The sequence below is a fragment of the Sebastes umbrosus genome, chromosome 22 (genome assembly GCF_015220745.1).
Source record: "Sebastes umbrosus isolate fSebUmb1 chromosome 22, fSebUmb1.pri, whole genome shotgun sequence".
Lineage (NCBI taxonomy): Eukaryota > Metazoa > Chordata > Actinopteri > Perciformes > Sebastidae > Sebastes > Sebastes umbrosus.
The window spans coordinates 1,810,383-1,823,171 of NC_051290.1; the positions used below are offsets into that span (position 1 = coordinate 1,810,383).

Genomic DNA, 12,789 nt, shown 5'->3' on the forward strand with positions numbered 1-12,789 from the left:
CTAGATATCACCATGAAAACTTCCCCAGTTCATTACTGACATTAAGACTATTGTTTTTTGTATTACAAGTTTCTGAAATGATATGTTTACATATGCAAATGAGTCATTATCTTATTGAATATGTGCTAATTTTCATACATTTCGGGGAACATAAATCTGAACATTAGACAAAGCCAGGTTCAAAATTCTTGTTCATTTTGTTTACATATTAGTGTAGGGACCTCACGAGACAAAGAGTGGCCTAGAGCAGAGCTTAGGAGTAAGCCTAAGATACCGGCTTACATGGGTGATTTAAAGCCTGATAACAGAACAAAGACTAAACCGCCAGCTCATGAAATCTCGCGTCTTCACGCGAGATCTCAGTTGAAATTCCAAACGGGAGCAGCCCTATTGGATGAGGCTAATAGGAAACGTGGGGTCTTTCCGGTGAAACGCCCACTTTTCTCACAGGAGATATAGGCACGCTCACCTGAATCTCAGCCTTTTCCACTGCGACTCACGTTGCTATAGGAGGTACCCAACGCTGCGGCGTTCACCTAAAGACCGAGCCACATTTCCTGACCTCGCTGGACGAGTTAAGATAATGTTGTGTCCATCAGACTTTGATCCACATCCCTGCAGAAGGAAGACTACAGCCCGGCTTCACCAAGGAAGCCTGAGGACAACCGTTCTTCATCAAAGGAAACGAGCGCACCGCCTTTTCCTTCATTTCTGGCTGCTTTCCCCCTCCGCTGCCACACGGAGGTTCCAGCCCGCCGTTCATCAGGACGGTCCAGACCACCATACCTATAGAAGGAAGACCCGGATCCGCGTCCTTCACCAAGGAAGGAGACGATCGCCCCGCCGTCTTTCACATCAGCTGCTTCCATCCGCTGCCACACGGAGAGCCAGCCCTGCCGTTCTTCCCCCGCTGACGAGCATCATAACGGCCGTTATTGTCCGAGCCAGCGCGACGCCGCCGGACCAACTAACGACGATCTACTCCCACTATCGCTCCGAAGAAGCGATTCAAGTAAGAGGCTTGTGGTCTGGGCAGAGACTAGTGAGATTGTATTTCCAATAAGTTAATAACTATTGTTGATTTATCCTGAACGTACGGACCGCCGAGTCCGTCTGTTGCTTTGTTTTATTTAACTTGCTTTGCTTGTTTGTGTTTGCTTTGTTTACTGTTGCTGACTGTCTGATTACTGTGTGCTCCTTGTGTTAGCTCCTGCCAAACGTGAAGATCTGTAGCTGTAGTTTATTATGAACAGACCAGTGCACGGCTGACTAACGAGCATCTGAGTAATAATAACCAGCTAGTACATCTCTCGCGCGGCAGTTAGGATCCCTGCTGCTGCGGTGTTTACTGTTTTGACTGTGATACTGTTGTCAGGCGCTCCCCGCCTTTCTTTCCTCCCACTTCTAACACACACAAACAAACACTTTGCCGACACGCGGGATCCCCGTCCCGTTTCGTACGCAGTCGGTAATTTCCGTGGCGCTACCGCCACCAGAGCACCTCCTCCCTCGTGACGTAACCACTTCCGTGGTGACGCCGCCTCGGGGTTTTCCCTTGCTCCTCCCACACACGCACACACGTAGACACGCCTCCTCACGTTCCCACCTTACTGATCACGCGGGACTTTCACATCCCGTTTGGGCGTGGTCTGTAACGTTCGAGCAAACCCCTCCCTCGCGTGACGTAACCGCTTACGTGGTGACGCCACCGTGAGCGTCCCTCTTGCTCCTCCTACACTCACACACACACATAGACACGCCTCCTCACATAGGCTCACCCCATTACCTTACAGGACACGTGGGGGTCACACCCCCGTTCGTGCGTGATCTGTAACATTCGAGCAACTCCTCCCTCACGTGACGTAGCCACTTACGTGGTGACGTCCACTTAGGGCGTCCTTTGCTCCTCCCACACCACACACACACATAGACACTCTTCCTTCACACCTCAACACATACACATTTTGCATTCACACACACATCTCTCTCTCTCCCGCACACACATCTCTCTCTCTCCCGCACACACATTCTCTCTCTCTCCCGCACACACATCTCTCTCTCTTACACACAACACATTTTCTTTTGCTGTTTGTGTTTTGTTTAATTCTAGTTTAGTGCTTAGAGCTGCATTGTTAGGACATCCATTTGTTTATTAAAGTGTTATTAATTAGTAATTACTGCTGTGATAAAATATTGATTTAGATTAATGTTGTTAGAGTGTTTATTGTTGATTAAGATCACTGTATGTAAATAAATGGTCTTATTTTAAATAGCAGTTGTCTGTGTGTTATTGTGCATTCATATTGTAATAACGGCTGGTTATGAGAGTTAGTGCTCGGATTCACCCTTCGCTATTCACCTCCTAAGTGTAAAGTAGTGTTAAGAATACTGGCCTTTGGAGGGAATATTTCCCCTTATGAGACTGGATTAACGTTTGGTTATTGGTCCCTGATTCCAGGGTGGTGCCCCGTTCATTATTAATGTTGATTAATAATTCTTATTAATAATAATAATTCTATGAATATTATTTGTTAAATTAGCTACTAAACCAAACCTGTTCCATTGTAAATCCCTTACATTAGAGTCAAAGGTTTTTACTTTGTATTACTCCATAAATCATAAAAAAAAATGATTGATATTTTTAGAAATAAATGTTGTAAACTCATTTAGAGAAAACATGTGATTGTTAAAATCCATACATTTTGAAGACACTACAGGTTAATAGACCAAACTAAACGAGGCTCACATACCTCAGGTTTCTACACTTTTTAGAGAGAAACTTTGACACCACAAACCTAAAATCAAATAGTTTTGTGGATTTAATGGACATGAACATAGACTATACCGCTTTCCTGAAGTAGGCATTTAAGGGTCAAATCTGTGCCAACTTTGGCCACAAGATGTCACCATTTACTCCCATAAAGAGTTCTCCAGCCCCGGTGTGACTCAGTGTCTGTGTTTTACTCTTTGACTCCTGCAGGTGTGAATCCATCTACAGCCACTGCAACTCAGGACGTCTTCCAGGCAGAGGAAGGCAGTAACGTCACACTGACATGCCTCTTTCATCTCAAGACTCACACGCCTGCCACCAGGCTGAATATAGACATTATATGTATGAACCTAGGGAGGTTGATCTACCGTTATGACAGTGAGTCCGAGGCTGAGCTGTATGAAGATGAGCTCTACAGAGGACGAGTGTCGTGCGAGCTCCTCAAGAAAGGACGGATTGAATGTCTCTTCACTGATCTGAGACTCAACGACACGAGCAGCTATGTCTTTAATGTTGTGATTAACAGAGTTAGTCCACAGCGAGAAGTGCGTCCTCAATGTTACGGTAAGCTGACATGGTGTCGATTCATTGTCAACCTGCCCTAAAACTCAAAAAGGATCATTTTTGTCAACAATTTTAAACATTGTGTTGTAAATCATTACAAATTCTTTTGTCTTTTTTTCAGAACCCAAACTTTGTTTAAAACCTGGACCACAGAGACGCCGCCGCATCCCACAAGAGATGTCCGAACTCCAGGTTCAGATGAGACGGATTGGTTAAAGGTGAGAGAACGGTCCAAGTTTCAGCGTGCTTTGCATTTAAAACACTCTGATTGCTGCATATATTCATGTGTTGTCGTTGTATTCCAGTAACCGGAGCTTTGGTTTGCCTTTTTTTCACGTCAGGTGGTCGGCTCCGTCTGATCGTTCTGGTCCCGGTTCGGGTTGTGGTCCTGATCCTGGGCGGAGGAGTCGCTGGATATTTACTCAAACACAAGTGTCAAAAACAAAATGTAAGTCAGAAGGAAAAAGAAATTACAGAAGCACTGGTCTGACACTGGTCTGTCCAAGGCTGGCGTGAAGTCAGACTTGAGATGGTCCCTTTGGATAATCTTACCGATATTCTACATGCCAAAGTAGATCAGTTCTACAGTATTAGGCAGCTCTATATGAATTATATTGGACCTGATCTCCTCCATTACCTCACAAGGACTCTCCTGAACATGAACTATATATTCTATCCTGTGACTTCCTGCACTATGGACTGTTTCCTATCACCTCCTACATATGTTGTTTGGATCTGAGCTGTACCAGTGTTTCTATGTTTGTTTGTTTGTTTGTTTTTTGGTTGTTGTTATTTATTATTATTGTTGTGTTTTGTGAAATAAGAAAACCCAATAAACATGTTTATAAAAAAAGGAAACAAAATATTATTTTTTATTTTATTATATTTATTTGTTATTATATTTATTTATTTATTAATTTTCTATTATATTTATTTATTTATTTATTATTATATTTATTTATTTGATTCATTTATTTTGCATTATGTTTATTTATTATTATTTTTATTTCTTTATTTCATTTCTTTATTGTTTATTTTTATTTTATTTATTTCATTTATTTTGCATTATTTTTATTTATTATTATTTTTATTTCTTCATTTCATTTCTTTATTTTTATTTTTCTTTCTTTATTTCATTTCTTATTTAATTTTCTTTTTATTTCTTTATGTTCATTTCTTTATTTTTATTTTTATTTCTTTATTTCATTCTTTTTTTATTATAGTTTATGTTATTTTTTTATCATATTGTATTATATTTATTTATTATTATTATTAACTTCTATTAATTGTCCTTTCAGCATTCCGGAGTATGACGTCGCCCCAACCGAACCTCTTCCAGTCTAGGTGCCTTGCTCAGAGGCACGTCGGTAGTGTAATGGAGAGCAGCGTGTCCAGCCAGCCACAAGTGGACCAACCGGATCAGCAGCGTGACGGATACAGATCGCCGTCGGAGAGAACGTACAGTAAGTCTGATTAGAAGATGACCTTTTTAACGCACCGCTTGTGTGAACTTTGCACCAAAACGCTGGAGGAATCCGGGCTTCACGTTAAAAGGTTTAGACTGAGAGAAGAGCTGTGAACTCTCTTCAGCACCAGGATCACGTTTCATCTACTTTTTCTATCAAGAGAAGACGGACTTAATGGCAGCACTACTTTTATTTATTATAAATGTTATTATACTTTTAGAGTTACAGTTTGACTTCATCATGATGGACGGAAAATACGACAAAGGTGGGTTTTTTTTTGCACCCAACAGCTACTGCTTGTTGTTGTAGTACACTACACCGTCAGGGTCCGTTGGCGACCGCGGCCGGTTTTACAAGTTCAAAACTGAACCTCGTTCACACCTCACTGAATGAAAACAGGTTGAGGTAATCATTTACACCCACTAACTATCAGCTTACTGATATCTGTGCAGAGGTAACATGGAATACTGGATCTGGATCTGATAGATGTTCATCTACTTGGACTCAAGGATAAATCCAATCTGATTTTGGAGGTCAAAAGGTCGCTGTGACCTCACGTCCGTCCCATTCTTGAGAACACGATATCTCAGGAACACCTGGAAGGAATTTGTTCACAAGACTCAAGGACATTTTGGACAGACTTGGATTTAAACCGCAACTTGACTGGTTGCATTTATCTAAGTTGACACGTTGTTCAGAAATGCTGCTGATTAATGCTGTTGTTAAGTTCACTAAAACACATTTTTCATTTATAAGTTTAGTTTTTTTAGCTGTCATAGTTATCACGATAACGCGTTAACGCAACATGTGATTTTAAGTGCTCAGTTTTAAAGGTGCCATATCGTGCTCATTTTCAGCTTCATACTTGTATTTTGTGTTTCTACTAGAACATGTTTACATGCTGTAATGTTAAAAAACAACTTTATTTCCTCATATAGTCTGCCTGAATATACCTGTATTACACTCTGCCTGAAACGCTCCGTTTTAGTGCATTTCAACGGAATTGCGTTGCTAGGCAACAGCTTGGGTCCATGTTTACTTCCTGTCAGCTGATGTCATCCACATCCACTGCAACAGGAAATAAACTGGGACACATTTAGAATGTATGTTTAAAACTGTGAAATGGTCTAAATATTGTGTATTTGTGACATCACAAATTGACAGAATTCCTGACAGCTTGTTTCAAAAGCACAGTTTCTGAATACAGTTTGTGTGTTTCTCCGTATATTGACTGTTTTGATAGTTTAACAGTATTTATATAGCACTGAAACCTGCTTTATAATATAGAAGACATGAAAATCTCACTTTTTTTACAATATGGGACCTTTAAAGCTAGAGTGAAGATACCAGTATCGTCTGAAACTAGTAAACCATACTGCAGATATAAATGAAAAATAATATGTAACCATTAGATATATCTTGGATGTTAACTTGTCTCCTAAAGTCTTTACTAGCTGAGACGTTTCTTATGTTTTTAAAGGTACAACCTGATTTAGCAACCACTGAATAGATGGGCAACCCGACCCAGAGCTCCAGCTTACTGAACACTAATATGGATGGAGAATGTGGGTTGTGTGTTTCTTTGTGTTTTAAGGCCCAACTTTAAGGGACATGTAATGTTTTATACTTCTGGTGAATATAATCCATCAGTCTGATTTCCATAGATGTGTTTAGTATATACAGTTCCCTTTGTTAACATCTTATTTTGAAAACCAGACGTGTCTACTTCCTCTAACTTCTCCAAGGTGGTCTCTAGCTCTCCCGTCAGCTCCGTTCTCTTTATCCATCCATGGTCAGCTCCATCGGGGCCGTTTCAATGCAGAGAACAGAAATGTCAGGATCTGGGTGCTCTACAGTCGTAGCGTCGGCCCGTTTGACCACGGAGACGATAGAGATGGCCGGCTCGACCACAACGTTACCGCCGTACCATAACGTTCCCTGCTAACTTTTTTTCTGATATTTTGCAGACTTTTTTCCGCACATATTTCGGACGTTCTTGAGACTTTATGCAGACATATTCAGCCTATTTTGGCCATTTTTTTGGGCCATTTTTCAGCCTTTTTTAGAAGTTAGCATGCCGTTTTAGCCATGATGTCTAGCTCTGCTTTTCCTAATCAATGTGTGAAACCCAAAGTGTTTCCATCCTTTACTGGATGTGATTAATGTTTACCACGCTGGGAGGGTTCAGGTGTCTGGCCCTCACTATACTAATTAAGCACTGATTTAATAATCTCACTAACAGTGGATTAAATAGAGATATGTTTTGTGTTACATTCTGTTTAAGGGATATTATGATGTATTACATTCAATATATCAATATGTTTAAATAAAGCCACTGTTGACTGAAGACATTTTTCAAACGACTACAGTGTTGACTTTCCTGTATCTGCTATCTCTTTGATAAAGGTGGAGTTCAATGTCACAGCTCCCATCTGTATCACATATCTTTAAAACAATGTTCCCCTGATTATCATCTCTCAGATGGAGGTCTGATGTTAGCAATGTTCAAGATAAAATCCTCCTTCAATGTCCTCTAACTAAAACACTATGTATTGATTTATAATAGTTAAATTAGGGCTGTCATAAATAAATAAATAACTCGATGAATAATAACAGTCAATTAATGCAGCAAAATAATATTAAAAATAAATGTAGCCATTAATTAATTGATAAAATGTGACATAAATTGATATTTCTGTCTGATTTTCTTCTTTATTTAATTATCTTGTATTAATTCCCTTATTTTTTTACACTTTGTTTAATTTTCCCATTATTTATTTATTTTTAAATGTATTTATTTTTATAAATCTTTAAATTCATTTATTTACCATTTATTTATTTAGAAAATGCATTAAGAAAATGTAAAAAAAATCTGTAAAGAAATGTATAAATAAAAGAAAACAGAAATTAGTAACTAAATAAATGCATGCACTATATAGATAAATAAATAAAAAATAAATGCAAACATTTAAAAATTCATATATTAAAGGGAAAATTAAACAGAAGAGTAAATAAACGAGGGATTTTTACAAAGATAAATAAATAAAGAAGAAAATTCAAACAGAAATATCATTTATTTATTTATTGAGTAATTCTTTTATTAATTCATTTATTTTTTATTTTGGCAGGTTCCATCCTCCATACAGGGTGGCTGGCACACTGTTATTTATTTTCAGAGAGCGATATAACGGCTTTCAGTTCACTGTCGGAAAGGGCTGTCTGAAGTCGTTATATCACCGTCTTCAAAGCCACCAGACTCCATTCACAAAAACAGTCATTTTACCTCTCACAGGAAAGCGTATAAATACCACGACAATAAATCACGAGTACACAATTTTAGCGTCTTCGTGTGTCAAGAAAGGCGTACTTATTGCACACTAAAATTATTTATTCATTCAATCCTCTGAGGACATTGAAATACTTTTACCCTTCTCAATCCATCCGTTGTGAAAAAGTTGGCAAGACCTCCATACTTGTGCATGCTATAATAGACTCTTCACATAGAAATAGAATAGAAGTAGAGACATTTTTTTATGTGTGTCGTGCTCAACTAAAACTGAATCACTGCCAGCTCTACAGAGCTGAGGATTTAAAGCAGCAACACTACGTTTTTAAATTAATTTGAACTCTTCCATGGTGCGACTCATGATTTGGTGCTTCATCGCGCTGAAGACAAATCGGATGTTGTCCGTGTCCGTGGCGCAGGTGAAATGGGAGTAGATCATACTTTTCTCGTATGGATTGACACTGAGAAACATATCTAAGATGAAGTCTTTCCCTGCTCTGTCGTCATACTTGGGACCTGGTAGAAACAGACAGAGGGCAGAAACAGCACTGAAGGATTTACAGTCTAGTTGCATAAAAAGCTCAAGAATATAAGACTGTATATGAATGGTTGCCAAACATTTAAGTGAGACTATGCAACTTTTCAAAGAGGAAATAACACAAACTTTGAAATGAAAAGGTTTAATTCAAAAGCAACAGAGTGCTCCAGGGACGACGTATATTTGTAGGCCAATCGGGAATTTAGCATCGCCGTGGCTCCGTCGTCAAAAAGCCAATGAGATTGTTCCATTGGGTTTTGGATTATTGCAGAAAATAAGCTCTGTGGAAAACAAATGTTTATGATGATTCGAGGTCTCGCCCTATTTGTGACGCGAGCCGCACAGTTCACAGCAACAACAGACAGTGAGAGTGATCTATTGACTGTATCATACCAGCAACATTACTACAGTTTCAACGTCTGTATCTGTAGAATATGTTACGGAGATGAAAAATACTTGTTTTTAAATCAACACTTCCTGCTTTCATTTCAAAATAAAGCCCTCAAGCATTTTTTTCTGTGGACAGAATTCCTTCATTTGTTAACACAAGGCTTTTATTCTGAAATATGTGCCGGACAGTGTTGTAGAACATGCAGTGACTTGCAGAGCTCCATGAATGAATAAAGTACGGGTTTTAATTGTGGATTACTACTATTATTTACAAATGAGCACACGTTTCTTAACCTTTCTCTGTCTAAAATAAATATAAATGACATTTATAATGAAATGAAATGGACATTATGAAAGGCAAACTCTATGTAGAAAGAAAGGGCTGACAGCAAAGACCCGACGCGTCAATCACGCAGCCGCGCCACGCAGCAGCCCGCGCAGTAGCCATGCCACGCAGCAGCCGCGCCACGCAGCAGCCGCGCCACGCAGCAGCCACGCAGCAGCCGCGCCACGCGCCCCTGACGTTCCCATTGTGGACGAAGTGTAATGTTGTATTCAGAACATAAACACCATCACGCTCGGCTGCCGTTTCCTCTTACCATCGTATTCGGGGAAGTAGTCGACCAAATGCGAGTGCATGATTTTCTCCTCCAGTAAATCTGTCTTGTTGAGGAACAACATGAACGAGGACCCTTGGAACCACTCGGAGGTTATGATTGTCTGGAAACAAGGCCAGGCTCTCCTCCATGCGATTCTTCGGAAAAACACACACATGGCACAAACCTCTTAAGCATGAGCAGAAATATGGGATCAGACCAGAACAAGCTTCTCTGAGCGACTAAAGAGCTCCTCCTGCACATTTTTAGACATTTTTAGACATTTTCCGGAAATTTTTCGAACATTTTGTCAGACATTTTTGGGACATTTTGGGCCCTGTGAGGGTTTCCTGGACAATACCTGTCATTGTTTTGTGTTGTTAATTGATTTACAATAATAAATATATACATATATTTGCATAAAGCAGCATGTTTGTCCACTCCCATGTTGATAAGAGGATTAAATACTTGACAAATCTCCCTTTAAGGTTCATTTAGAACAGATAAAAAAAAATGCGTGATTAATCACGATTAACTATGTACGATCATGTGATTGATCGCAATTAAATATTTTATTTGCCCTAATTGGAAGAAATTAGTTTTTAATTGTTGCAGGTTATTTCTGTAAGGCGGCAGCCTGCGTCTCACCTCGGTGACGGACTCGGCGAGGACCTGATCGTACTCGCTGAGCGCCGCCAGGAACATGATGGAATAGACCATCTCGAAACAGTGAATCCACTTCCTCCTCTCTGAACGCTGGCCGCCCACGTCCACCATCCTGCAGACGTCGTTAAAAATAAAATCATCATGTTACCCAAATGTAAATCTGCAGCATAAAAACATAACAATGACCATAGAAACAGTCACCTGAACACCACGTTGTCCAGGTTTAAAGTGTACTCTTGAATACCCGTTGTGGGCACCCTGACCCTCAGGACGTCCTGCTCGGTCGCAGATAAGCAGCATCACAAATCCGGTCCAAGTCGCTCAGATAGCTGTTAACAACAGGAGGAGAGTTGAGACCAGTTAGAGGGATTTAGATGGTGTTTAATGCCTTCGGTGGAATAACCACCGAAGGCATTAAACAGACAACTAGCAGATGAAACTATTTGACAACGTCCTGAGGAGTTCCAGCTTCTGGTTTTACTCACTATTCGGCGGAGTCTGACAGCTGGTATTTCCTTTTACGACGGTAACACTCCTGAATCCCCGGGTCGCTCCACAGGCTCTTGATGGCCTCCACGTACGGGTTCGTTAAGGTTGTGACCCTGTCCACATCAACCCCGCCGACGAGGCTGGCGTTGGCCTGAACAACAACAACAACAACAACAACGACAGATTCTGATGAACATGATGTCATGTTTGTGTTCTTGTGCATTGTTATTGTAGTGTTATGAAAGAATATAATCACGTTAGAGAGCACTGGGTTTATCTCCCACTACAGATGTGTAATTTACGGAAGCTCTGAGGTGATCCACACTAAAAGAGTTTTCAAATCTTAAAAGTAGGGCTGTCAATCGATTAAAATAGTTACTCTGTTCAAAATGTTCCTTTAAAGGGAGACTTGTCAAGTATTTAATACTCTTATCAACATGGGAGTGGACAAATATGCTGCTTTATGCAAATGTATGTATATATTTATTATTGTAAATCAATTAACAACACAAAACAATGACAGATATTGTCCATAAACCCTCACAGGTACTGCATTTAGCATAAAACAATATGCTCCAATCATAACATGGCAAACTGCAGCCCAACAGGCAACAACAGCTGTCAGTGTGTCAGTGTGCTGACTTGACTATGACTTGCCCCAAACTGCATGTGATTATCATAAAGTGGCATGCCTGTAAAGGGGAGACTCGTGGGTACCCAGAGAACCCATTTACATTCACTGATCTGGAGGTCAGAGGTCAAGGGACCCCAGGACAGTTTTGTGAGACCCGTTCTTTAGATGACCCCCCCAGTGTGACATCATGTGTACTTTCCTAAAGTCAGAGACAGAGCCCTCTCTACCAAACAGGACGAGACAGTCTGGTCTGGTCTACCTGGTTGTGCTCGTACTTGTAGAGGATCTGTAGCGTGTTCATGGCGTGGATCATGGCCTGCATGGCGGTTGAAGAATGTTCTGGTAGACCAGCCTGGTGAAGCCTCTCTTGTCCTCGTCAGAGTATCCTCGGCCGTGGATGATCCTCATCTGTTTGATGAAAGTGCTCTTTCCACTTCCACCAGTTCCTATAGGCCACCGACAGATAATATTACTGTACACACACACACACACACACACACACACACACACACACACACACACCGACTTAAAGGAGAACGCTGGCGTTATTATAAACAGTATATATTTAACTCAACAAATCACATTAAAAGACCACAACCAACAACTAGAGCTTCTTTTACACAAAGATCCCCGTAAAACATGAAGTGATATAACACTCACTAGTACTTTTACCTTTGATACTTTTGATTGCCGTATTTTTACAGGAGCATATTCTTCTTTTACTCAAATATCTGAATGCTTCTTCCACCACTGTTTATCATTTCTCAAAACATTTCTCGTCCCCTTACCGAGCAGAAGGAGCTTGAATTCCCGTAGGGAGGCCTTCCCGTCCCGGCGGAGCTGCCTCTCGATCATATCGTTGATCCTGCGGGCCTCTTCGGCCTCCGGGCCGAGGCAGCAAACCCTCACGGAGCTCATACTCATTCCTTCTCCTAGTAAACAACCTTCACCTCCTGTGAACAAGAGGAAGTTAACTTTGTGAAAGTCTGTGAGACAGCGAGTCCTGTCCTCTGTCCTGGCTGGTGATAACAGGACAGTGGACCATGTGACAGAGGGCCGAGCTCTGATGGGAAATCCTCTGGCTGCCTTCGGTGAAAGAATAGTTTACGTTCCAGCAAATACAAGAGCTCTTACTGGCTGCCAGGACAGCAGAGTTTACAATTCATATACAGCGGCTCCACATGCTGAAGCCCCTTCATCAGTCCAACAGTCTGGACTCCCTAAACTTTGGAATATTTCACCTCTAACTGTTAACCCTCTGAGAGCCACAATAGAGCCGTTTTAGTCTTCTTTAGGGAGGTCCAGGGGGGTATTTAGGGGGAGATAGCAGGTCAACAGTCGATGGCACATAGAAGTGGTGTACATCATCTGGAAGCTGGGAACTGGAGAT

General features: G+C 40.8%; 1 protein-coding gene and 1 pseudogene across 1 annotated transcript in view; one reads left to right on the top strand and one right to left on the bottom strand.

The window, feature by feature from the left end:
- LOC119481881 overlaps window positions 1-12,789 on the top strand; it is a 50,112-nt gene that overhangs the window by 1,919 nt on the left and 35,404 nt on the right. The window lies entirely within an intron of this gene.
- LOC119481855 lies at window positions 8,271-12,326 on the bottom strand (annotated as a pseudogene).